At 48.3% G+C, this 26330-nt stretch overlaps 1 protein-coding gene across 1 annotated transcript in view; it reads left to right on the forward strand.

Moving 5' to 3' along the window:
* Positions 1–26330, forward strand: part of LOC119394285 (homeobox protein Hox-A5) — a 76255-nt gene that overhangs the window by 40291 nt on the left and 9634 nt on the right. The window lies entirely within an intron of this gene.

Consider the following 26330-nt stretch of genomic DNA (forward strand, 5'->3'; position numbering starts at 1 on the left):
GTTCCTGTGCGAAGGACGTTTTGCGGTGGTAGCGATGGTGTCAGATTGGCCGGGTGCCAAAAGGGAGAGGGGGGGGGGGTACAAATCTCACTTCCTCCACCTCAAAAATTTTCACTTTTTGTACGTACGTTGTATGCCGCATGTTGGGTGTAATGCTGCAGACTACGCTCATGAAGTGAATGGGAAAAAAATGGTAGAAGTATAGACGATAAATACAAGGATGACTTGGTCCTTTCTGTGTAATTACGGTCTGCAGCTTTAGCGGCCTTTGCCAGAAAGAAGAAAAAAAGAGCTCACAACAACATTTTTCCTCGAGCGCGCGCTATAGCATCGTCATGCACAATTACATGTCTAATGAGAAGAGTCTTATACTCGAAAGTGTAATTACTATATCCAAAGGCGCAGAAAGGAAAAGAAGGAGCAGTCACGGTGGCTAGTTGGAAGTCTAGAGCTATAGAAATATTATAGGGGTGCTATACGGTTGAATAAGCTACATGTTATTACTATCTATTCATATCGACACCTTGCAGGTCTATAGTGAACGTGCAATGCCACCTGAGACATATAAGCTCTCTGAACGTAGAAAACGAGATAAATGAAAATCGGGCGCTGTTTTCTCAGGTTACTAACGAATTGCCGCGATTAATCGCGTAAGTTTCCTAACGCGCATGCGCCCTCTGGAGACCCTCGCAGTGGTGCCCGTGGGGGAATTCGGAGATAAGGCTTGCATCATGCGCCCCTGTTCATGCCCTTATGTTAATATGGGACGGCCTATGTGAGGAACTATCGTACAGAGTTGTACTAATTCGGGGCGAGGGCAAAAAGAAGAAGAGTATGAACATTTATTGCTACATTGGGAGTGGTTAGAAAACACGTGTTTGACGATACTCACAGTAAATATAAACAGAAGAATGAAAAAGAAAGGGGATGGATTCGATGGAATATTCAGTAGACCTCGTGGCGTGGGTCACTACTTAATTGTAAAACAGTAATGATGAATCTAGCCTGTGCCAACGCAATCCTATCCTCCTCCCCTTTCCTCCGCCATATCGTGTCATAACTTTTCACAAGCATTTGCTTGGTGACGTACATTCGGAATGAAAGATTCTTACCGATACATAAAACCGCCATAATCAACATCTGGTGGTCATATCGACGCTGAGACAGATATTTCTTTCAAGCCCGTTCTTCAGACGCGCCCTCGCCTTTCCCAAGGTGGAGTTGCGAATTATGCCGATCCTAATACGAAGCACTCGCCACGGATAGCTTGCACCACAGTTTTATGAAATAGTAGCAACCACATAATGATACATTAGCACTGAGGAATCTCGTGCAAATGACTATCATGTGGCTGAACGCCTATACTTATGATGCGAGGCTTGCCGTGTGTGCGTGTATTTGTGTGTGTGTCTTTTTTTTTTTCAATCGCACGCATTTTCCTTGCATGAACTGCCGTGTGTCTACACGAACCAACGGAGGGAGCAATTTTGAGGGCTCTTCCGCATGCAGGCTTATGTATACATACACAGACTCGTATATCTTATGCCGGGCGCCTAATGGCGCAAAATTGTTTGCCGTTGGCAATGAACAAATAGAAAGACTAGAATTAACTGTTCGCGTGATTGGGACCGTAATTATTTCCCTTTTCTGTCTATAGACACATGATAAAGTGCGAGCGTGCTCTGAGAGAGCGAACTGCCGCAACTTCGGACAAAAAGGCGCCACGAGCAAGGTCGATCCGCGGCGATTTGTCTCGAGCTGTTTTCACTTAATAAGAACTCGCGCGCGCAAAACGCTATCCCATAATTCGGGTCATTGTTCTTATCGGGCGACGCGTCGTCACGTTCAAACCCCGAAACGGCCGAAGTCTATAGGAGCGGATCGATAAAACAGTGATGCGCATCGATAAGAGGACGAAGCGAAGACACTGCGATAAGCGCGCAACAAACGTAGTGTGATTGTTGCAAAGTTAATCGATCATTTCCCTCACCGCAACGTTAGCGGGAGCGAATCAAAAGAGGAGAATATCTGTAAGAAATCAAACAAGCAAGTGTGCGTGTGTGCGTTTGTGCGTGTGCGTGTGTCCGTTTGAATGTGTGTTTATGTGCATGTATGCGTGCCTGACGTCTGTGTTTGCCTGTCAGTATTCATGTGCACTCACAGCGTGTGTGTGTGTGTGCGCTTGCCTGTGTGTGTGTCTGTTTGAGCCTATTTACAAGTGCGCGTCTGCGTGTGTTCGTTTATTTTATCCACTCCATCTCGTCTCGTCAGCGCATGGCGCCAAATTCAAAACATTTCAGCGGGTAATCTCATAACATGACTAACTCAGACATAATACAGTTGGTTTCGGTGCCACTGGCCGTATTATTCAATTTGACACGGATACTTCTTTATTCGTTTTCCTGGCATGTAGCCTAAAACGGTGCATGCGTATTTGGCAGACCGGATTTCCGCGTACGTATTGTTGTATCATTATGATCGAGCTTCGCGACGAGACCAACAAAAACAAGTAGGAACCACCACTCCTTTGTTAACCATAGCTGCTGGCGCTGCTGCTAGTCGCTGCCAACAACACGAAGATCAATCGATAAGTATAGGCCTGCAAACGTTTAGTGGTTCGGAAATGATGGCTTAACCATCCACAGCTAGACGGGAGCCTTCCGTTCCGGGCGTATAGCGGATGCTTTTAGGTTCGGAAGCGTTCCAGTAAGGACAACAATTATATCTATCGTCTCCTTCGTGATGCACCGAGCTGGCCGCGCTCACATTTCGCAAGAATATAGACCGCGAGCGCACCGCTAACTTATACCGTTTTACGGCCTATCCATGGCGTCGGTTCGCGTGTCGGACGACCATGCACGCGAGGCCAGAGAGAAAAAAAAAAAGGAAATATGGCGGAGACCTCCGCCTATCGGCGCTCGCCGAAATCAGGGTCATCGAGCCACGCCCCGTTGGTTCGGCGATTGACGCCAGGAAACCTGCCCAAAATATATATACACATACACGCCGTATGCGGGCTTCGAGCTGGCGCTGGCGTCGCCCGTTTGCTCCCCTTGAAGCGCCTTGGTTCCGTAATATACCTTACTTACCCAGTTCCGTGCAGTGTACCATAGGTTGCTTCGTGTTTTCTCAGGCAAGAGACTTCGCTGCTGTCTTGTAAACCTTTTTTAAAAATTATATATTTCACAGTATGTATGTATGTATGTATGTATGTATGTATGTATGTATGTATGTATGTATGTATGTATGTATGTATGTATGTATGTATGTATGTATGTATGTATGTATGTATGTATGTATGTATGTATGTATGTATGTATGTATGTATGTATGTATGTATGTATGTATGTATGCGCATATATAATAGCTTCACAAGCAGGAATGTAGCAGAAAGGTACCGCAGGGATTGACAGGGTTGACAGTCGCTAGGCTGATAGCTACTTCGTTCTCAGTTCTTGCGATTCCGGACTCGAATCAAATGCATAGTGGAAGTGCGCGAACATTCTTACAGGCACTAATTCATTCTTAGAACCATTGTTGATCATAATAATACTGCTGACCACGTTGGAGTCCAGGCAAGAGGCACCTTCATCGTTGGAAGCTTGAAAGCGACATCGCTAAATTTTAGCACGCGCTTTGTATCTATACGGTAACTTCCTGCAGGCTTCTATTTTTTCTTACAAACCACCGACCTTTCTGTTACCTGGTATACGATATCACAGTACCCGTGAAAGAATAATGCGCAGACCGATGAACATTTTTTGGCGATATTTTTGTCCCGGTCCGGGAGAGCCACAGAAGTGTCCTTCGGCCACCTGATCATAATTTCTTCGCTTCGGACATTTGTGTAAGTTCTCGTTGACTACATACACACCTACATTCTGTTGTGCTCCACGCGTGCCACAATTTGCAGAGATCGTGCGTATATATAGCCACGGACGCATTGGGGCTATCACGCACGCCATACACACGTACGCTCTGGCGGGAAGCCGCATCCGCTGGCCCAGCACGCAATTAACCGCAGGCGTAGTTGAGTTGCCCGCGAACAGGGATATCCGAGAGAGGTAAGAAGCCCAAAAGTGGCCACTTTGCAAGGTACGCTGCTCTAGCAAAGCTGCGCCGTAGAGGGAGAACAGGTGTGCTTTGTACACAGCGGGGTTATTTGACGAGATAAGCGTCCAAGACCCGCACGTGATCGTCGGCGACGGCAGCGATGAACGCGCTGCAACACTGACCCGGCTGATCCATCCCGTGCATTGTGGATTATGGAGAATAAGACGTGTGAGCATGCGCACGTCGCTGGCATTACGTTCTAAACGCGTGTGTTACAGCATAATACGTGAGAAACACGCGGTCCATAGGTCAACGATCGCGCTTTCTTTCTTTCTTTCTTTCTTTCTTTCTTTCTTTCTTTCTTTCTTTCTTTCTTTAAAGTTAGATCTTTTTCGCCTTCTTTTCTTATCTTTGCTTTCATTTCATGCACATACATACCCCGAAGGCAACATGGTACAACAGCAAAGACTCCTTTCAAGCAGGTTCCTAAAATTCTCATAACAGCACGAAAAGAAAACTTTGAACAAGAACGGCGATTTGGGCGAGTTCGTTAAAGTGCTTTTTTTTTTTTTTTTCAAGAGTTTACAGCGCAGGGACGTATATAAGTGCTGACAGAAAGGCGACACAGTGAGGAACGGAACAACTCTTGAAAAAAACATAACAAAGCTAACTATAGTGATGAAAAAGACCGAAGCATCCTCGAGATTGCAGTCCTTATACCAACTAAGTGCAGTGTTCCGCCGCAGTGCACGCCTGTGCTGATTTGCTTCTTTTAACCTTACTCTCTCTCTACATAGCTTATAGCGCTAAGATTTTGCGATATCGATGTCGATGTTTTTAGAGCAAGGAAAAATAAAAACAAAGTATTGGTGCAAGTTGCGGCTATGGGTTAATTATAAAGCTGGATCTATCGCCTAAGCTGCCAATACGTAGTTGTAGTCGTGTGGTGCATGCGCGCTATAGACGCGCATGCTACGCCGATACTGCCGTGTGCAATAGTGCTGTGAGGCTACACACATAACAATTGTCAACAAGAATCACCCGTATTAGCATCCTTATGACACAACCGGAATAACAGTCGTCGTTAAGACGGCGATAAGGTAAACAACATTGTAGTTACTAGAAAATAAAATGTCAAGGGCGAACGTTGGCATACGTTAATGCACGATAATCCGCTGCCATTCCCCCCCCCCCCTCCTTTTCACCTCTCTTCTATATGTAATGAATTATCGCATCCGGATTGTGGTAATATGTCATGGTTAATATTTTCTAACATGTTACAGTTTACTAACTTATACATTCCTCTGACGGCGCACGCATGGCTGTCCATGAATTACGTGCGAGCTGCGGCGCATAATATATGCTGTGCAGGTGAGTTCTGAACTGGCAGGACAGCAGCAACATAAGCGGGCTTTCCGCCTCATTTGTCGCGTTTCTCATCGCTCACGTTTTTTACGGCGCATCGGCAAGTGTTTATTTTTGTTTTTAGCGTCTAATTCTCGTTGTGCTTACTATATATATACTTTCACTTTGACTTCTCGTTTGACAGCGCAGCGAACTTACACCGTAAACACTGGTCATTAAAACCACGCTATGGCATAGCTTACCACGTATGGTGTCACTCTGCTAATCTCGAGGGTGCGAGTTCGATTGCCGGCCACGGAGGCCGCAGTTCGATGGGGTCGAAATGCAAAAAAAGACACCCGTGAGCTTAGCGTTAAAGAACCCCGGGTGGTCTAAGTGATTCCGGAGCCCCCCCCCCCCCCCCCCCCCCCTCTCCCCCCACTACGGCCTGCACCATAATGATACCGTGCTTGTCACGTAAAACCACAGAAATTGTTAATGTTAGTGGTCATTAAACGAAACACGCGTGGACACATCGCCGTCACGCACACTTTCGCTGCTTCCCTGATTTCAATGTCCCTGCCGGGTTTCGGCAATCATTCGCATAAGGCTGCATATGGTATTCCCCCGAATGCCTTTTTCTCGAGCTATTTGCCGGACGCAATAGATGTAATAATTATTCTGGTTTCCTCTTTCTTTCGGTAGTTACGTCGTGGCTTAAATGAAGCAGTCAAGATTTGTTATGCTTAGTGATTACTACCAGGAAGGCTGACAGGAAGGAAGGAATTTATTGCATTAGACAAGTGAAAATTTATGTACTCTTATCGCGTGAGTGTATATGTGTGCACATGCGTGCGCACGTGTGAGTATTTGTGACACATAGACACACACACACACGTGCGTGTGTGTGTGTGTGTGTGTGGTGTGTGGTGTGTGTGTGTGTGTGTGTGTGTGTGCGTGCGTGTGTGTGTGTGTGCGTGTGTGTGTGTGTGTGTGTGTGTGTGTGTGTGTGTGTGTGGTGAGTGTGTGAGTGAGTGAGTGAGTGAGTTGTGTCTAAATAGCAAAATTTGAAGCCCCTTCTCTGTCTTGATGGTAATACGGACGTATTTAACGAAGACAACTTACTTCAAACAAGTGCGACCCGTAAAATAGGTTTACCGAAGTTATGCAGATAGGGTGTGTGCTGCTGGGTGACCTATGAAAATTATTTGCAAAAGGCATACAATTTCACCCTTAAGTATTGCAAGGGGCGGTTTTACGTATGCGTGCACACCGAAAACCGTTGCTTCGAAGTGACGTCTCACTTCAAGTTGATCTCTCTCTCAAAAAAGAAAAAAAAGAGAAGAATTTAATATACCAACACGCGCGATCCTGAAAAATAAGTGCGCCGACAAACAGGTTTGCCTTCAGCTTTAAACTATCGATTCGGGTAAATTTAGCTGCTTGTCTATGCGCAACACCTTATTGTATCGTGAAAATTGTAATCTTTTTTTTCAGAAATACAGAACGACAAGTAGAATAACGCTGACTGTAGGAATATGACCGGGTCCCCCGCTGGGAGCCCGCGGTTTAAAAACGGAACAAAAATCGAACAAGACCTCGAGAAAGTCGTCTCTTTCGCCGCCGTCTTATAAGTTATAAGGCACGAACACATTCACGCGTGCGTCTTCAGCTCAGACGGCAGTGGCAGGAGCGCCATTAGCTTTCAGAACGCCTCTAGCAAGAAGAAGAAGAAGAAGAAGCAGGGAGAGAGAGTACACGTGATAAGAGATCGCGAAAGTGGCGCGGCGCTTTGGGCCCGTCGCAGTTTTGCAAGAGGCAAGAGAGCTCGCGCGTCGCCACAGCTGCGGCGTTGCAGGTCGGGCGACGCCGAGCTGCTTTGACTCCGCCGAGCGCCAAACAGCCTTGAACTTTGACCCTTCGAACCAGTGGGCTTCTCCTCGATGCGTTTTCTTCTTGCTTTAATTTTTCTCCTCTCCCTCTCTCACCGCGTTGTGTTATTCAGGTGCGCGCCGCTCGGCGAGATTACGTCTCTTTCATATGTTTTTCTTCATTTGAAAGTGCCAAGCGGGACGTTTCTAGGGCTCGCGAGTTTTCACGCCTACTGATCCTTATACAGGCAGACGCCTGCCCTTATAAATATATAGAGAGAGATTGGTAACGGTAGTTTATAAAGTGATCCCACTTAAGTCCGGTATTTACAGCTTTAAGAGGCTTTTGAGCCGACGCGAGGCGTGCGTGAGTAAAACCGTTGAAAAAGCGATTATCAGAGGGCATATGTATACTATGTTGCGTGGATATATGTATTGTCAGAGGCTATATGTGCTATATTATATGGACATGTGCATTATCAAAGGATATATGTACTATGTTACTGGGTAAATGCATCATATCAGAGGATTATATGGATATGTGTATCATCAAACAATATGTTTACTACATTATATGGATATATGTATGATCGGAGGACATATGTACTATATGATATGGATATATATGCATTATTAGACTATATATGCACATATACATATATGGCCGATGGCCAGACTGAGACGATACCAAGTGTAGAGGAATGCCTCTCGCGTGGTTGCAGTACAGCTGTTTCACTCACTCACTCACACTCACTCACTCACTCACTCACTCACTCACTCACTCACTCACTCACTCACTCACTCACTCACTCACTACTCACTCACTCACTCACTCACTCACTCACCTCACTCACTCACTCACTCACTCACTCACTCACTCACTCACTCACTCACTCACTCACTCACTCACTCACTCACTCACTCACTCACTCACTCACTCACTCGCACTCGTATGCAAATAAACAAAATGGCAATGGCTACTGGCATCTGTAGTGGTACTCAAGAAAAATATGACCATGACGGCAAGTCATTACGGAAGCAAGGTCTCGCTCAACTCCTCGCAAAACATGTTTTCACCGCTCATTTTGGCATAGGGCAATTCAGCGCTCGAGATGATTACTTAAAGTAACGTTCAAGCTCACTTATAAACCCTACATGCACAATTTTCGTACGCTCTGCTATTAAGATGTGATATTACGGCCTGTCCGACAATAGACGGGTCAGTTTACAGCGACGCTTATACATTAGTCGCAAGTGGTCCCTCGCACGTGCCCGGAACTGTCGTTCGTCGGCCACGTAAATACCCCTCATAAACAATAGTGTACGAAAGACTGTATTTTTCTTTTTCTTTTTTTTCACTGCCCCTTCATTTTTCGGCGAACCAGCGAGCTCTTATTCATCACGCTTAGCTAGTGAAAGAAGAGGGCAACCGAAACCTGCAAGCGCACGGCTACAGGTCAAAGACCGTGACCCCCCACTCCAGTAATGTTGCCTGCCTCCTCGTGACTCCGTGATGCATGGGTCGTTATTTTCGTCACCACATTCTTTTTCAGACCCCATCTGGACGTCCTGAAATGTGCACGCCGTGAACGTTGAGGTAGCTTATATATATCCTGACTTCCTCCTCGCTTTGCTCAGAGGCCCGCGGTGCTATATAGCGAGCCGATTCACTCGATTCCACGAGCTGTGGGCATTTGATGGTCATGCATGCTGGCACTGCGCTTCGGCACGATTGATCATTCTCGTTCAATTGTCTATAATGGAGCGCCATCCTTTTTAAACCTCATTGTGCTTCGACAGCTGCCCTTATTTCATCGGAATATCAAGAACATTACGTGGCAGCAAAGGTTAGGTGCACGACAGATGTCGATTGTTTTGCCGACATAGACGCAAACTGCACTTTGGACTGACAACATTGGTTCGACGATTGCGCCGTACATACGCAAAACCTCCTTAACCAGAAAAAATGGGGTCGGTGTTATGACGCGCGAAAGGATGATTTGTCTATTCGTTTATTTTTTATTTTCTCTCTTTATTTTTATGAATTTATACCGTATCTTTCTAGCTGTCTACTAATCTGAGAGATATCTCTGGGATAATCAATTAAAAAAAATGTTATCTATCCTCATTTGAGAGAGATGCAACGGTTGAGCGCACTCGGTTGCATGCGCATGTGTGGTTCGTTTTTTTTTTTCTTTTCATTTATTTCTGAGAGGTGTAGGCTCACTTTCGCCTATTTCTGACCACACGTGGCACTTCCCTTCAAAACTCGATCGCTTCGATATTTTCTATACAAATGCGAAACAAGCACCCACCCGAAGGATCACTCTGTTTAGCTGTCAACTCTTATCTGTATACCTAATTAGCGCCTCTCGGTATCTCGCTCTCTCGTCTCACTTCAGCTAGTTTCCAGTCACGCGAGTTCCTTCGACAAACCCAACCAAAACTTTACCCGCGTTTTCCTTCTCGTTATAGACACTGGCGTGACTGCAAAGGCGCCCACACCTTCGTGACTGCCATGCTTCGTGTGGCCTCCCCCTCTATGTAGCCGCGGGCCGCGCTGCAGACGCGCAACGCCCCTTGCTTATATGTACATACGCACACTACGCGTCACAGCCACAACTCATATTCGGGAGAGAAGCTTGTTAGACGCGACGTACGTATACGGCTCGGTAACTTTTCTAGCGGCTCTAACTAAGCAAACAGCGAACGCCTCGTTTATCAGAGCACTTTGGGCGGTAGTGTGGACGCGTGAAAATGTCTAACCGGAAAAAAACAGAGGGTGTGGAGGGGACCGGATTTGTTGTTTCAGCCAAGCACGCCATTCATATATATATACAAAAAAACAGAGTGTTAGAGATATACACTCTGGCTCCTATACAATCAAAGGAGTATATATATAATGCGCGCTGCGCTGACGGAAACACAGCCGCACAGGGCTCAATAATGCCGCGCCCGTGACTATATAGCTTAGGCGAAAGTTGGGGAGTGCGACGTCGAGGAAGGGAGCGCTGAGTGAAGTTTGTCGCTGAGCCGGCATTTCCCAAGCTGCGCATGATATAACTATGGCAACCTTTCGTGCTGCGAAAGCCGTGTTTGTTCCTAAACAAGCCCCCTCCACTCCCCTCGCGCTGTTGCGTGCCACGGAGTCGGGAGAAGAAACAAGTACGCGGGCTTTGTTGCCCAGGCACCCACGTATACGGGCCGAAAACACATCGGGCCGCCGTAATTAGCTCGCGACTCGGCTATAGTCTGGTCCTCGGCTGCTGGTGCCGAAGAGGAGAAAGAAAGAGGCGATGGCGGAAGCCGTTGGCGCCCCGGTGCCGACACTTCCTGACTCGGCGTTCGCTGACGAGCCATTTCCGACCGGCCCCGCGAGTGCAGTCGTCGACGTCGTCGTCACAGGACCTTCTTCCTCCCTTCCTCCTCTTCTTCTTCTCCTTCTCCACTTTGTTCATTGGTTCAGACACTATAGGAAGTTTCCTTCCTCGCGGCGTCCTCGTAACACCCTCTTGCCCTTGGCTTTCGTGGTTCCAGCGCAATAGTTGTTCCCGTACCGTCGTTTTTCCATCGCTCATTTATTGCGTTTTCGTGTTACATATCTGTATACATAGTCAATGTATACGTACTACATAAGTGCACACGAACTGGCAAGGACGCGTCAATTTCGAGGCTGCGACACTGACGAGGTTCTTTTGTACGAGCCGAAATTGGGCGCGCCTTTGTTCCGGCGCGTATGTCGCCACGCGTTGAGAGGAGGTTATCTGAGTCCGCTTTGTTTTGACCTTTGCATTCTCATTTTTATTTATTGCCATTGCCCTTTTGCAGAGGAAGAGGCCATTAACGCGTGGAGTGCCTGACTCTGGAAGCAACACACGCATGGCTATCGCTACTTGTTTTGATTTTGCTGCTATCGTGTGTGTGTGTGTGTGTGTGTGCATGCGTGCGTGCGTGCGTGCGTGCGTGCGTGCGTGCGTGCGTGCGTGTATATGCGTGCGTGCGTGCCTTCACACTGTGTTATCCATTTCGCATGCTTGTCCCTCTTTCTCAGCATTGCATGACCAACCAGACGCAGCATTGCTCGTTCACATTCCTACCTGCCCTCAACCTTTCTTTTCTTCTGTCCCCTATATGGATGACGCAGGTCCGTATTTTTGTAAAAATTCTTTCAATTCGCTTTTATAAAGTGCGGCCGCCATCACTGACTTTCATCACGAACCACCGTCTTTTTATCGCCTTGGTGGGTCACTTCATGTACGAGTAATGATAATACGTAATTTTAATATAAGGATATCATTACTTAAACAAATTCATTCATTCATTCATTCATTCATTCATTCATTCATTCATTCATTCATTCATTCATTCATTCATTTGTTTTCACAGCAATTACAATCGTATGATCTAAAAGAAGCCGCGAAGAAATGCCGTCACTTGACGGCCTGAGGAGAACATTGGCCCCGTTTTGGCATCGACAGCGGCAGTTCAACAACCTCATTAATAAACAAAGACAAACAGATGCGCACTTTGCGAGGTTGTTGGGTGAACAGCCTGATTCCAGTCATTGCAACAAAATTTTGGCATATGTGCATGCATGGGGCCTGTCAAAGCGTGCGAGCAAGGAGAGAAGCACCAATGAGATATCGTGGTAACTATAATTATTGTATTGGACGAGCCACATGAGCTCGGTGAAGCTTCAGAATAGCGACGAATATTTATCTGTTGCTTTGCTTATTCACAGCCTCTTTCGAGTGGATGTCTGTGCCGTTTATTTATATGAGCGGTATATAGATTCAGCGAGCTCGTAGAAACACCAAAGCTGCACAACGTCGCTTTCTTATATAACGTATAAGCCGTGTAAGGGAACTTTCAGCGAAAATACTATTTTTGTACGTGTCCGTATCATGTACGCGTTGTGTGACAGCTGACGCTGATGTTTCTGTAGGCGTGCGTATGTAAGCAAGACGATCTGTCAAAAACAACGAGAGCCAATCAGATTTTGTGCGCTGATAAAGGACTATACAACTAGTTTACAAAGTACAATGACCCATGATAGAGAGAACGGGCTGCCTAGAGCGCGGCCTTCACGTATAAATGAGTGGTTCAACTATATATATTTAAAGGCTGTAGCGACAACTACAGGTTTCATTTGGCTTTCACCCTGTGTGTGTCTTTTTCTGTGTCAATTCGTCCAGGTCCTAGCAGCGCGAACCAGCCATGTATTCGCACCAACTAGCCCCAATAGCAGCTTTACTTTCATTTGGCAATTCTCACACAAATAAATGTTCGCGTTCAGCTGACGGTGTTCTTTATTACATTCTACGATATATCTATAGACGGTGTAGCACGAGTTTTATAGATGTTTTAATTCACAGAGCTTTTCTGTCGTAATTACTGTTCGCCATCGGTCAGCCGCCGTTGCTAATAACTAATCTAAACTCGTGTCTGACCAGCACCGAGCCTTATGAAGAGTTACAACATAAGAAATCTTTTAAATATTTGTCCTTCTATGCTGCAGTTTTTGCTTCATGTATGTAGATAACTTCCCTTCATAAAACGTTCTGGAAATCCCTCTCAATATGAAAGAACTGCAGCTACTCAAATGTTACCACGAAAAACTGTTGCACCGACGGTCTCCTTCTGCAACCAGTTTGCGTATGCAGGATATACAGCGGTGCGGCCGAAGACGCGTCTGGCGGAATATATAGGATGTCATTTTTCAAACTCCTTGCGTCAAAGAAGTAGCCTTTCTTTTTTTTTTACTTTTGTGCAGGCTCTCATGGAGATAGCTCGCTTGTATCTCGTGGACAAAAAGCCATCTGCAAAAGCACTGGGCCCGTCTATACAGTCGTCCATTGTGACTCAGTCATGGCGGCGGCGGCGACGTCTCGTCGCATGCCCGCAGCTGCGCAATCACGCCTGGTCCCGCGTTGCTGGCTCTTCGGACTTTTTTTACTGCGTGCAGTGTGTGCGCAGCAGCTATTCTATATACAGGAGCCATTCTACGGGCCCACAGCGGCGCTTCTTACGCGCTGAATGTCTAGCCGAAACAAAGAAACCGAAGAAAAATGCAGACAACAGTGAGGGTACAATAACAGAAAGAGTAGACTTCGCCCGCGCGCACCATCATTAACTGTATATATACAACCACGTGTGCACACACAGGGCGCACATTCAGACGCCATTGCCTCCCACCCCCATCTTTTCTATTTTATGCTAGAATGTACCGCTCTTATATAGACCAACCTGCCCGCAGCCACAAGGCTTTAAAGGGGTCATGAACCACTTTTCCAAATAATGATCTAATGGCCTCAGTATCGGAGTGTACTGCCTCCCGAATCGATTGCCGCAAAAATTTCTCGAATCCGTCAAGAATCAGCGGAGTTACGGGGGTTTGGCGCACGCTCCCAGCGCTTTCTCTCTTTTCTCGTGCCGACGAGCGCACTGGAAGCTAGACAGGGAGGGATGGCATGGGGGAAAGAAGTTACGCCAGCGCGCGTCATGAAACGCGATCGCTCTCCCGCTGTGATTCGCTTGCGCGAGTGCGGCTACCGTGTACTGAGGAGGGCGCCGGCAAGTGACGGCACCCCGCGGCAAGAAGCGCATCTGATCCGAACGCCGCTCTCGATTTACGTCGGCTATCGGCCAATAAGCGTGCTATGTCTCTGCGACGTACAGCGGACAGACGCCCCGCCCACCGACGAGAGTGAGAACCGGCCTCTGTTTGAAAAGAGGGTGCCTGGGGAAACGGCAACTTCGCGCTCCGCTTGTGGCCATTACGCGGCGCGCACGACTGTAATATTTGGCAGAGCAGTTCATAGCCGTGTCAGCTTTCCGCAGGATGTGTTTTTTCAATCAGCCCAAGGGGTGCTTCATGACCCCTTTAAGCGTCGATTTAAGTACTGATACAGCGCGTTGTAGCCAAGATAGACTAAAGTGCTTTGTATCAAGGTCGCTTTCATTCTATGTATAGTATAGAGGCTTGCATTGACCCGCCATTTATTCGTGTATTCTGCTGTTCTCCAGACCACTGCTTTATTCTATTTTTTACATATCCGCTTCTCTCATCTTCTGAGCCCGTCTTACGTTAAAAATTTTCGGTCTTACGTTAAAAAGGTCGTTAAAAATTTTCGTAGGAGAATATTTCAGCCAATCACGATGCGGGACATATCATTAGTCAAGACGGTTGACCAATGGGAAAACGTACTTACGAAAGAGAAGATTTCTGAATTCGGGCCTAGATATTGAAAGTCTAAATAAAGACGATGATGTACTTGTCTATTGTGACGTCATAAATGCATATAAAATGACCGATAGACTTGACAGCCGCCTTCCAGACTCTTCTCTTCCCAAGAAGCAACACCTGAAGCGTTTACGCATTCGATGTGTTTCTTTTTTTGTTTGTTTTTTATTGCGAGAGCGGAAATTGTATCCTTTTAGTTTCAAGTTAAGCCGCCGGCATGCCAACGAAAACAATTACTCAAGCTTCCCGTTCCTCCAACTATTTACAAGTGTGCGAACTGCAACGACGAAAAGAAACACCAAGTGCTCGCGATGCGGAAGGCAAACTTTCTCCGAGCAACGCGTCGCGCGTCATTCTTGGAAGGCTGCCACGTACTAACTGGAGTGCGTGACGACGCTAAACCTCGTTTCTTAATGCGGCACCCGCCAAATTTTCTGTCGCCGAATGTCCGTTCCAACGCCTTCTACCGCGAGTCTTTCGCGCTCCTCGTTGTCGAGGCGACGAGGATTGGAATTCCAGTGCAAAAAGGCAAGATAAATAGATACCCTGTTCGAGCGAGACAGGAGCGAAAACGCCAAGAGCGTGCACGGGTACTTCCTTTACGCTGTAGGAATGCCAGACGAGAAATGACCGTTCGTTTTCGTGACGGTGCATATGCGTGTATCTTGTATCACATTGAGTTTACCTTGCCGAGTAGAAACTTCGGTGCACGTTCGAGGACACTGCGGGGTGTTACAGAGCAGAGAGCGCGGAAGCATTGCCGTAGCTGCAGCAGTGGCACGTCAGGGCCGCATACTGAGACACCTGGGACATGCCAGGGAGGGAGGTGGTTGGAGGAAAAGGGGAGGAGGGGGGGAGGCAGGGGGTGCAGTTTCTTTCGACAAGAGTAGAAACCGCGGGTCGGCTTGTCGGTTCCAAGCTGAGCCGCAGACCCGATGGCAGTGGAGGTAACAGAGTCCAACAGTGGTGCATCGGGCCAGCTTTTTCGCTGCGCGATCGAGAGCGAAGAAGGGGGGGAGGGAAAGAGAGTGAGGGTGAGCAGGGAGAGTAACAGGGCGCGCTTCTTATACTCGCCTTTCAAAAGAGCTCGCGGCGACCATCCATCACAATGCCGCTGCGCTGGACTCGGCGAATGAAAAATGGTCGCTCGGTCGCGATAAACAACTGGCAGCCCGAGAGCGCGCGCGTCCCTCGACCGCCGCGCGCAAGGTAGACACATTTTTTCGGCAGCCGCGCGGACAAAGCAGAATTCGAGACGCTCGTGCAAGCTACTTCGTCGCCCACCGGCCTCGAGGGTGGCTGCAAGTTAAGGGGGGGTAGCTCCTGCAGGACTGTCAGGGCTGCAGCGCATCGCACAGGGACCAACAACGCAGCATCGTCGTCGCGGGGGAGCAAAAAAAGTGACACACAGACACAAGAATCGCACGTACCCAAAAGAGCGAGACAGCGCCGGTTTGGCTACGGTCTCTTCAGCCCGCCATGCTGCTTCAGCCGCTGGGTTTACGTGCGCTCGCCATGGACTGGCAGCGAGCGCGATGCAGAACATCGAGCGCCCTCGCGGCAAACCGACCACCGGCGGTTAAAAACGCGGTGGGGACCAGGGGTCGCTGGAGGAGTGTTTCTTTGTCTGCGATTGAATTGCGTATAACGAGCGCATGCGTGCAATCGCTCCTCATTGTGTGTCTACCAGTCTCAATGCACAATGAGGTTACCCCCCCCCCCCCCCCCACTGGTATAATGACCCCCGAGGTCGTGCGGCTGATTTCCCAGGTTCGAAGGGCTAGCCCCTTCATTGAGTGAGAATGCGTGGGCCAACTGGACACTCGCGTTTGTCCTGAGACTATTTAGATGAAGTTAATTCTACGCTTGGAAAATAGCCCCTCATGCCGATGCGTCCCAGTTAGGTCGTCCAGGTTTACTTAACTCCATAACATTAAAATAATAACAATAATTCGTTGAGTCGAGTTAGGTTAGACCAAGTTAACTTGAAACAATGCACCGACGGCGCTCGATGTTCTACTTATATTGTTTCTGACGTAGGAAATGGATTAAGAGACTGGTTAAAGGAAGCAATAGCTCTGCTGACGGCACCGTAAATGCCTAGGGCAGTGCTCATGCATAAAGGTCGATTAACATTATGCAGCAGCTAGGCAATAGAAGATGCAGTGGAAGATGTAGGACGGGTAAAGGGTATCGCAGCCCTAAAGCGAAGTTTGTCTGCAAAAGGCCTCGTGCAGTTGTTTCAATACAATATTCAAGCCATCGTGCCATGTCATCCAGCCCGATCGCTCTATATACCGATAGATCGAAAAACGCTGTGCAAAGACACCTTGAAAAGGTGCGGATTCATTTACGAGAAACGAAGCTTCGCCTAGCATTGTTCTTTTCTGCTCAGTGCTCACGTCGCCCCTCGGCGAGGCTCAGCTTTTGCGACATCAGCCTTGACCGACGTCGCGCCCGATCAATTTCTGCCTCTCATTTTCCGAGCCAACCGTGTATGCGCTAAACTCCTCACTGTCCTTCCTCTCTGTCGGCTCCTCGGGGAAGAGGGAGCCGAACGCGCGTCACCACATTTCGTCGTCATTTCACCGCGATTCGAGCCAATCGGCTTGTCTTGTCGAGCGTGTGTGCCGTGTGCACAGACACAACATGCGTGATGCGCCGCCTGTCCGCTCTCCCAGGGCCCCATCCATCACCGTCGGCTCGCACGCGAGAAAGAAAAGAAACGCACCGCACGCAGTTGTGCCGCCACAACAACAATCGCAACGAGCTCGCAGAAAGCTTTCGGGCCCGAGAACCATGCAGCCGTGTCCGCCGGCTGTTTATCACTCTTCTTTGCCGCACATATACGCACTATGCTATACGTGCAGCGTGGAGAGGTCCGGAGCCGCTGTCCAATACGCCGTCGCAAACGAAACTCCCCAAATACGCAGTCTCTCTCTCTCCTCACCCTCTCGCTCCCTTCGGCCGTTCTCTTAAGAAGACCGCAGCTCCAAAACAGCTCCCGGATCGATCATTTTCCACGCCGTGCTGCGGACGTTATGCCACGCGGCGGCTTTCCCGACGCACGCACAAACGCGGCCTCCCGAGACGACGGGGGCTTCCCCAGAAGACGTGCAAGCAGCCCCGCAAAAGGTGCGCGCGCGATCCTTAGCCGTCGAAAGCATCGTCTCGGACGGCGGCTGCTGCTGCTACATCCGGACTCGCGCGCGCATGGCAAGGCGCCTTCAGTTATCGTGCAGACCCCGCTCGCTTCAGCGGTGATGCCGCCGCCGCCGCTTGTCGTCCTGCCGGCGTCCGGCCAGCCTGCGCATATATAAGCCGCCACGCTGGTACCACGCCACCCCGCCGCCGCCACCTCCTCGCCCACGCGTCGGTTTTGCGACTGGTGACGGGACGGGAGTCTGCTGCTGCTCTCGTTCATCTTCATCAAGCGTCAAGTCGACCGCCTGTCAGGGACCCGCCGCTCTGTGTGTGTGTGCTGGGCGCACGCTCACGATTGGACGGCCCGCGAGATACAGCGTTTCCCGCGCTCTCAGAGAGAGGGGGGGACCAGCTAAAAACGTAGCTGCAGAGCTTCCTTTTTCATCGAAACTATTTTCTCTTTATCTGCCTCTTGTATCATCTTTCTTTCCACCCCTTTTTTATTTTTATTTTCAGTCCAGTTCTCCCACTGCTCTGCTTTGAGCTCAGCGCTTTTTGTTGCGACGTTCGGGAGGAGCGCCGCTGACGTCGGCACGGCTTGCGTTATAAGCCCGTATAATCGCTGACTCTGTATAAGCTGCATAACGGTGGCTATCATGCCGGGAAGTCGGGGTCACGGCTGTGGCTTCTCGCTAGAGAGTGTAGCCCCAAGTGACCAAGGGGACGGAGCGCCCAAGGACCACGACAGTACACGCCAGCACAATGCCGAAGGTTGCAACAAGGATATGCACACTCTAAAGAAAAAGACTGTGTGTTATTCTTTTCGGTAAGTCCTAACTCGCCACGTAGATAATTAATATGACTCTTTTTAGAGAGTCACATTAATTCTCTTTTGGGTCCAACGACTCTCCGACAAGGGGATTATGATCTCCAAAGAGAGTTCACGTGTCTCTTTAAAGAGAGTCATACACGTGGCAAGTCAGTACTAAAAAAAAGTAAAAAAAACTCTTGTTTTATTTTTTTTCTCAGAGCATACAACCGGCAAGTGACGCACCCATTGTTGGTTTTACTGCAAATTCCTAATATCGTTGGAAGCACCCGCGTTCGTTTGCTGCAACCATATACTTCCGAACGTCGTTGCGGAGAGAGAGAGAGAGAGAGCAGAGGAAGGCATTGAGGTTAACCAGAAGTTTGTATCAGGTATGCTACCCTGCACTAGGGCTAGGGAATAGGGGGTTGAAAGAGTGAGAGAGAAAATCAATTATCAGGGAAAAAAATTATAAAGAAAAAAAAAAAACACGAGAGCGTTCCGCTCAGAGGCGTTCTGACAGGCCAGTAGATCGCAGGAAGGCTGGTAGTGCTTGTAAAGCTTTCTTCTGCGACGTTATGTCCGGACGATGGCGTAGTAGTCTTTCTTCTGATAGAGTCTGGTCGTCTAACTTGTTGAAAGCATGGCAAAGAGATTGTCTCTGTGTGCTATACTCCGTACACTCACGCGGAATAATCTGAAGTTTCTATGGTATCTTTGAGAAGAACGGTCACATTGAAGATAATGAAAGAACGAAAAATGGGGGAAAAGGCTATGCAGTTTGCATATCATGAGGTCCGCCTCCCACCCAAACATCAGTGTAGTACTTTTTTTTTTTTTTCAATTGGCACGAGCTATATATGTGCGAGATGACCGCGATTCTGACAAAGCGCTGTGTGTACTAAAATTGACATTCTGTAATTTGAAACTTGCCGTTGTTATTCATATCGACATTTCTAGGTTCTTATTGGACACTCTTGTTTGTTTGTGACATACTATGGCGCATAAGAGTCAGCATGCCTGACTGTCCCACCGTGGCAGCGGCCCTCCGCGCGCTGAGTGGCGCACCTCAGGACTCTTAATAAAGTTTTGCCTCCGTCCATCCATGATACGCATGACATTTTCCTAGCCTTACGTCTTTTTTTTTCCTGCTCAATTCTAACATAAGTGAACGTTCCTGAACCTTCTTAGGTGAGCACTGTTCTGTGATCACTTATCCAAGTAACTTAGCTCCTGGTTGTTGTCATACGTTACTTTATACCAACTTCGCCATTCAAAGGTATTTGGTAAAGCTAATGTGAAAATCTCTATATTTCACTAAAATCTTGCGTCCCGGACTTCTAATTCTCAAAAATACATCAGCAAATTAATACATCTCTCATAACTCACATGAATTATGAAAGAACACGTTGTGAGTCAAACAAGCCTGTCACTTGGGGCGCTAAGCAGCACCAGATAGGTGACAACGTAACGTTTCTCAGTGAAGCAGTAACAATAATAATACATATCTACGAACTGGCGGGAATTATAAATTTATTGTAGTAATTGCAGAGTGAGTTCTCCCTCCTGTAACCTCACAGTGTCAAACTGCATGATGAACATTAGATATTGTACTTTCGTAGCTAATATTCAATTGTTATTTAATGAAAGAGGGAAGGACCCGCTTGCCACACAATAATAAACTAATGGATATGCTTTAGAGATTACGAAAATGTCTTACACTTAAAGGAGTACTGACATGAATTTTAAAATTTTGCGGGTTGGTGCTCTAAATAAAAGCACGGGTGTCGAGAACCCTAAAAAGAGTGTCGTGGTGCCTGGGGATGCATTGCATATATTTTTTAATACCGCTTCTTTCAACCAGCAGTTTCGGTTTCGGTTTCGAGAGGGCGGCTTCATAGTGACGTGTCAAGTCTGCCCGTGACGTCACGGGCAGACTGCAACCCACGAAATATGCACCTGCTGTCCTTTGCTGTCAGTCGAACGTGGTTAATGATGAGTGAACTGTCGTCCAGTGCCTCCGACAGCGATTTCTGTGATTTAGGCTGCACGCAGAACCCAGACTTCGCAAACCAAGTGAGCTGACTTGAAACGTCATAGGGCTCTCCATGCGGTGAAGCTGCCTTGCAGATGCTGGGAGATGAAAACTTTAAAATCAAACTTAAATATTTATACGTGTTTCCCGGATGCGGTGTGGGGAGAACATTAACACTACATGCCAAGGAAACCAAAAACGTCCGTTTTGCTGCACTTTAAAATCGTGTCAGTACTCCTTTAAATTGTTGGTGAGTGACAATTTTAGCCAATCGTGTTGCTGGACGTGTCTTTACCAAAGGCAGCCTGGCAGTGGTAAAAAAGCACTTGCAAACAAAAATATTTGTGAATCCGTGCCCAGGAACTGAACTGACAAGTTGTTGTAAGTACGAACTTTCTCTCACTGGTCGGCGGCTTCCTCTAATAACATGTTCACTGTTGCTCCCAGACGGCTTTCGTTCTTACGAACTGTACTAGAGTAATAACTTTCTTGATTCGCCCTATATAAGAATCGATAGAGAGCTAGCATGCAGGAAAGACGAGTCCTACGGAAGTTGTCTGTGGGGAATGCTGGATGAACGACGTTGAAAGTCATCGACCTGCGCCAACCACCATTGATGTATACGTTGAGGGCCGTCATTGCACAAAAACAAACAATAACAAAGTTTGACGCCGTGAGTGCATCTGAGAGCAGATCTCAAAGAATTGTGATGTTAAAAATACGCATATCATTACCCAAGGCTGCCATCCAATGGCAAAAAAGTCTTACGAACGAAAAGCTTTCGTGAATTCGGCTTTAGCGTAACTCCGGTTTATGCGAACATGCAGCTTTATAACCCGCCCAACTCGCCGCATTGGTCACTTCAGTTCCTCCGGTGTGACTTACGGGGTCTATACTATCTCACAAGTGACTGCAAGACAAAAGCTGCCATCAGAGTACGCTATTGTCCACACGTCTACAAAGCTACAACTCCCACGGCTTTTGTTCGCAAACGTTCTTTGCCATCGGTAGGCGGCCTTCGCTAATGAGATGTCGAGCATTAGGATTGGCCGAATGATTCACGAGTATTTTTAGTGGAAGACGAATGTTTCTGTGCACGCAAGGCCGAGAATGACAGAATATTATCAGCCGATTTCGCACAAAACAAGAAGCAACTTCACGTTCCTACGAACATGGTGACTTGCTACACAAGCCCAGCGGGCACCCAGAGAAAACCTGGGCTATTTTAACATGGGACCTGTCGAATCCAGACATTCCTGTAACGACAGGGTTGGCGTCGCAACGTCGTCTAAGTAGGTACACACATAACATACCAAGAGGGACAGACGACCTTGCTTTGCAAGACATCTCTGCGGGGCGTAATTCTGTGTAAATGTGGGGCCGAGGTGCCGAAGGGGAGTGAACTTGCCTTCACGACAGGGCTGGCCCGTGTTCTCGCGACGTTCCAAATTACAGAGCGCTCTCTGCAATTAGCCGAATTAAGCATTCCGGCGTCCAGACTGGCGAAAAAAAGAACAGAAATCTTGTCGCCGCAGTCAGCGCCTTGGTCGGAAATGAGATTCACATTAAATATGCATATCTCCACATCGACATGCCCCGTGCACCAAGTGCGATGCTGGAGGGCGTGCTGGAGCACTGCACGGGGCGGCAGCACTAGTTCCACTACATGGTTCCGGAGTCATCATCGCGCTCGGCGGCGGCAAACCGACCGGGCCCACCTCTGTGCGATCTAGGTTCGATCTGGAAGCAATTTGCTCACAACATCGGGACGAAACAAGAAGAGAAAAAAAGGAGGGGGGAGCAGAAAAAGAAGCCCGGTCGAGAATACGTTCGCAGGAGCTGCGTGCTTTTCTATGCCCGGTCGGCCTGTTGGGGCGATGCAAAGCCACTCCTTTCTATCACGCCCGTGCACGCGTTATTGCGTGGCTTCTTCTTCTATAGTGGCCTGCCGGAGGGGATCTTGCAACTTGTTCTCTGACCGCCCCGATCCTCCTGTCCCGTGCCGGACTGAAGCGCCGGTCAACGCACTCTGTCGCGCGCGCCACCTACCGGTGGCTAAATGAAAGCCGCAGGGAAATTCCCGAGAATGCTGCGACGTCCCCCCCTGAGGCGTAGTACCCTCCGCACGGCGGTGCCCACTAGGGGTGGACTAGCTCTTCGGATATGAAGAGTTCGTGATCTATTAACGATCCGACCGGAGTGACGACGCCACTGAGTGTACGCGCACACGCTGCCGCGACTGTCCGTGCTCCCTGAAAAAAAGTAGAGAAAGAAAGGTAAGCGAGTCGGTAGGAACGTGGGGCTGGCTGGAAGTAGTAGTAGTAGCCGCCATGGACTGCCCGAGGCATCGGGATCACGAAGAAAAAGCCCTCTCTACGGAAGCCTGAAAATACAAGAGCCCGCAAGACAACCCCAGAAGTGAACGAAGCAAGGCGCTTTGCTTGGACGACCAAACGAACGAAGAGAGAAATAAATTAAAGAAGAAAAAGAAGTAAATGTTCTCTCTGTGGCGGAGACCGGTTTCTCGGTGGCGATGCATCAACCTGCCCGCCGCCCGTGAATGGTCAGGGAGGGCGGAACACGCAATTATTACGGGTTCATTTTCTCGGGGGGAGCTCTTGAGGTTAGGCCCAAGCCAGGCGAGCGTGTCTGACGACGGCGAAGCGAAGCGACGTGAGTGCGTGCTTGGCTGCCTTTCCTGCCTTTGCCTCGTCTACACGTGCGCGTCGGGGCAGCCCCCAAGCACCGATGCGCCGCTGCTTGCAGCCTCGCGAATTTCTCGACTGCTGCCTGCGGCAGCCCGCTCCAGTGACGCGTCGCGGCGCCCCCTCCCACAAGCCCTCCCTGTCTGTCTGCAACGCAGCAGCAGGCTGTAGAACTGTAGAAGCTGCGTCGTCAACGTACACTCTCCAAGGAAAGCAAAAAACAAGACCGAGAAAGTCTCGCCGCCGGCGGAGACGCCGAAGAAGGAGTTACCAGGAGAACGTCGCGCAGTCAAAGAAGTGCCATCAGGATTGCAAAGTGGAGTAGAAGGTGTGGAGGCGAGGCTGCCAGACAAACCGGGAGGGAGGCTAGGATGAAGTGAAGCGCGTAGCGTCTTCCCAGAAGCTCCCAGTAAAAAAAAAAAAAAAAAAAAATAGAAAAAAAGAAAAGAAGCAAGACGCTGCCTCCTTGCGAAAGAGTAGTATATAGGAGAAAACATGTCGTGCGTGGAGAGATGAAGGAAGCTGTATTCGGTGGGAAGAGGTGCGCATTCGCGGGTTTCTAGCGCGACGAGCGAACGAAGCCTCGCTCATTGCTTCTCGCTTCTTCTCGCCTCCAGCAATTCCCCCCCTCCCCCTTCTTGGCCCCCTCTCCACCTCCTTCCGCCTCTCGAAGAAGCCGCAGACTGACGCGGCGGCACGGGTTTACTGCGTGCAGCCACCGCCGGCGGCTCTTTCGCTTCGCCTCTCGGCACCAAGTTCCTTTCCGGTCGCGCCGCCTCGGCTCCCTTCTTTGCCTCGCGAAGATTAATTTCTCAAGATTTATACGGTCGCGCGACCTGTGCGTGCGGGACCGTTGTTTTTTTTTGTGTGTGCTGTTTACGGCGGCGATTGTCTCTGCGCGCGAGACGCCTGCCGGCAAAAGCGGCGGCCGCCCTTCCCCTTGACGTGAGCATAATTTATTTATTCAGCCATTTACAAATTGCGAGACGCCCCGGTTTTGGGTAAACAGCTTCTCTTACTTTTTCCGGGCTTTCTCTCGAGTCTCGGCGTTGTTTGCAGACATGTTCCTTCCGCTAGTCGCGGGTTTCGTGCTTCGTTTAAGCTCGTTGGGCGTTTCCAAATTGTTTATTTCTTCCTTGGGGTTTTTTTTTTTTTTTTTGACATGGTCATTTTCAGTGATCCGTACAAAGTGGCCTCGTCCAGCCTGTTGCCGTCGGGGTTTCTTATTAAATGTATGGTTGGTAAAGTTTGCGCGTAGTGCAAAATAAACGTGAGAATACTAGAATAGCTACACGAAAGCAAATGCGAGAATGTGACGTATATAATGAAGAACGCAATTAAAGGGTTGAACGCGCACCTGTAGTCATCCTTTCTTTCTTTCTGCAGTTTTGACTTCGATGTGTGTAGTGAGCACCACTGTGCTAGAATATATACGTACTCTTACACCGTGGTCGGTACTCATGTGTCCGGTACTCACTTCCGGAACCTGTTCACTTATATCACCGGCTGGTACTATTTTAAAGTAGTTAAAGGTTAGCTTTCTTGTTTTTATTGTTTAGACCATACCCTTACTATTAACATTACCTCATTTATCTTTAAATATGTATACCTTGCAACTGATGTACGACTGCGCTTTGTGTACGTATTAGGCGTGGCACTGCAGACTACATACATTGATGTTGAGAACAAATGGTGAACAATTTAGGATGCTATACGTACCCTCCTGTCTACTCATTCTTTCGAAATGCCAAGTACGAAATCAGCAAGTAAACGTAGCCGACTAGTGTTAACCTCTGCGTGCGCATGTGTGTTTCAAGTTCACAGCTTCTGTTTTACCAAAGCGGTGTACGACAAAATTAATTGCTTCATGTATACGAACTCTCTTTGGGTCTTGTTTCAATGTTGGAGAGTATAGTCTTTATTCCAGCACATAGGAGGATTTCATCGACTGCTGTGAAGCTGTCAGAATCGTTATAATATTTTTCGCGAATACACTGTCTCACTGAGCTGGCGCAGTTTTTGCGATAAAATACTTTCGCGCCTTCTGGGCTCGCTTCATCGTTCTGCTCTGACTCCTACGCGGAAATGAATGATAACCATCGCGTTATTCGACGCGACGTTTTCTTGCAGCCTGCGGCAGTGCTAATGAGGCTTGCCGTCGTTATGGGCAGCGTTATCTCGACCTTGACTGTCGCGTATGCACGCGTGTCAGCGACAACCGCCTTATTTATGGCAATGCCATGAACGAATTGCCGGTATATATATATGGTTTAAGACTCCTCGTGTCCCCTTACGCGAAGAACGTCAGATCTGGGCTTGCTAGGTGTATGATTGCAGACGTTACGTGCCAAAACACGAAGACAAATATAGCGACAATCGTAAACTGCATGAGTGCGAGCGTACTACTCGGCACTAGACCTTCCGTATGTGATTAGCCGACGCTGGTTTATTTACGCGTGAGTCGTTTTGTCGTCTGTATAGGTTGTCGCGTGTTAGTCATTATTACGAACGCTTATGCGAATGAAATGGCCTTCCTGCAAAGTCAGCCGGCCGGCGTGAGGTGAAAATCAGTTAGCGGATGTTTCTATGGTATCCTGAGTGCCGTGGAATCCAAATGAAAGAACCACACCTTTCAACGTAGGACGTCCCATGCGGAAAGTTTGGATTATGAGTAGGGTACGATCGGTTCGAGGATGACCAAAATACAAGAAGCTGCTGTCGTTTCACTGTGCTGCTACAGGTTCTCGAAAAGTGTTAATTTCGTGTACTAAAGATGCGTACAGCCGCAAAACGTTATGTGGTGAGAGAAAACACTCATGAACACACGAGGATACGTATCTATTTTATATAAGCCAGAGTAAACTATTTGCCATAAGTGAGCTTCAGTGCAGCGGGAGCAGTATATCGGCTTGTTGCATGTAGCATAGCCTCGTACCGAGGCTTCCTGGGAAACGTGTGTTCGGAAACAGCATGTGTTGGTAAGGACACCTTGCAGCGATGCGAGCGACAGGAAAGCGTTGCAAATGGCAAATGTCGCACAACCTTAAAAAAAAGAAAAAAGCGACACGAAAATACCTTCACGTTAGTCGTTACATCGCTGCAGACTATTATGCCGCAAAGCAGTGTG

Source organism: Rhipicephalus sanguineus, chromosome 5 (assembly GCF_013339695.2).
Source record: "Rhipicephalus sanguineus isolate Rsan-2018 chromosome 5, BIME_Rsan_1.4, whole genome shotgun sequence".
NCBI lineage: Eukaryota > Metazoa > Arthropoda > Arachnida > Ixodida > Ixodidae > Rhipicephalus > Rhipicephalus sanguineus.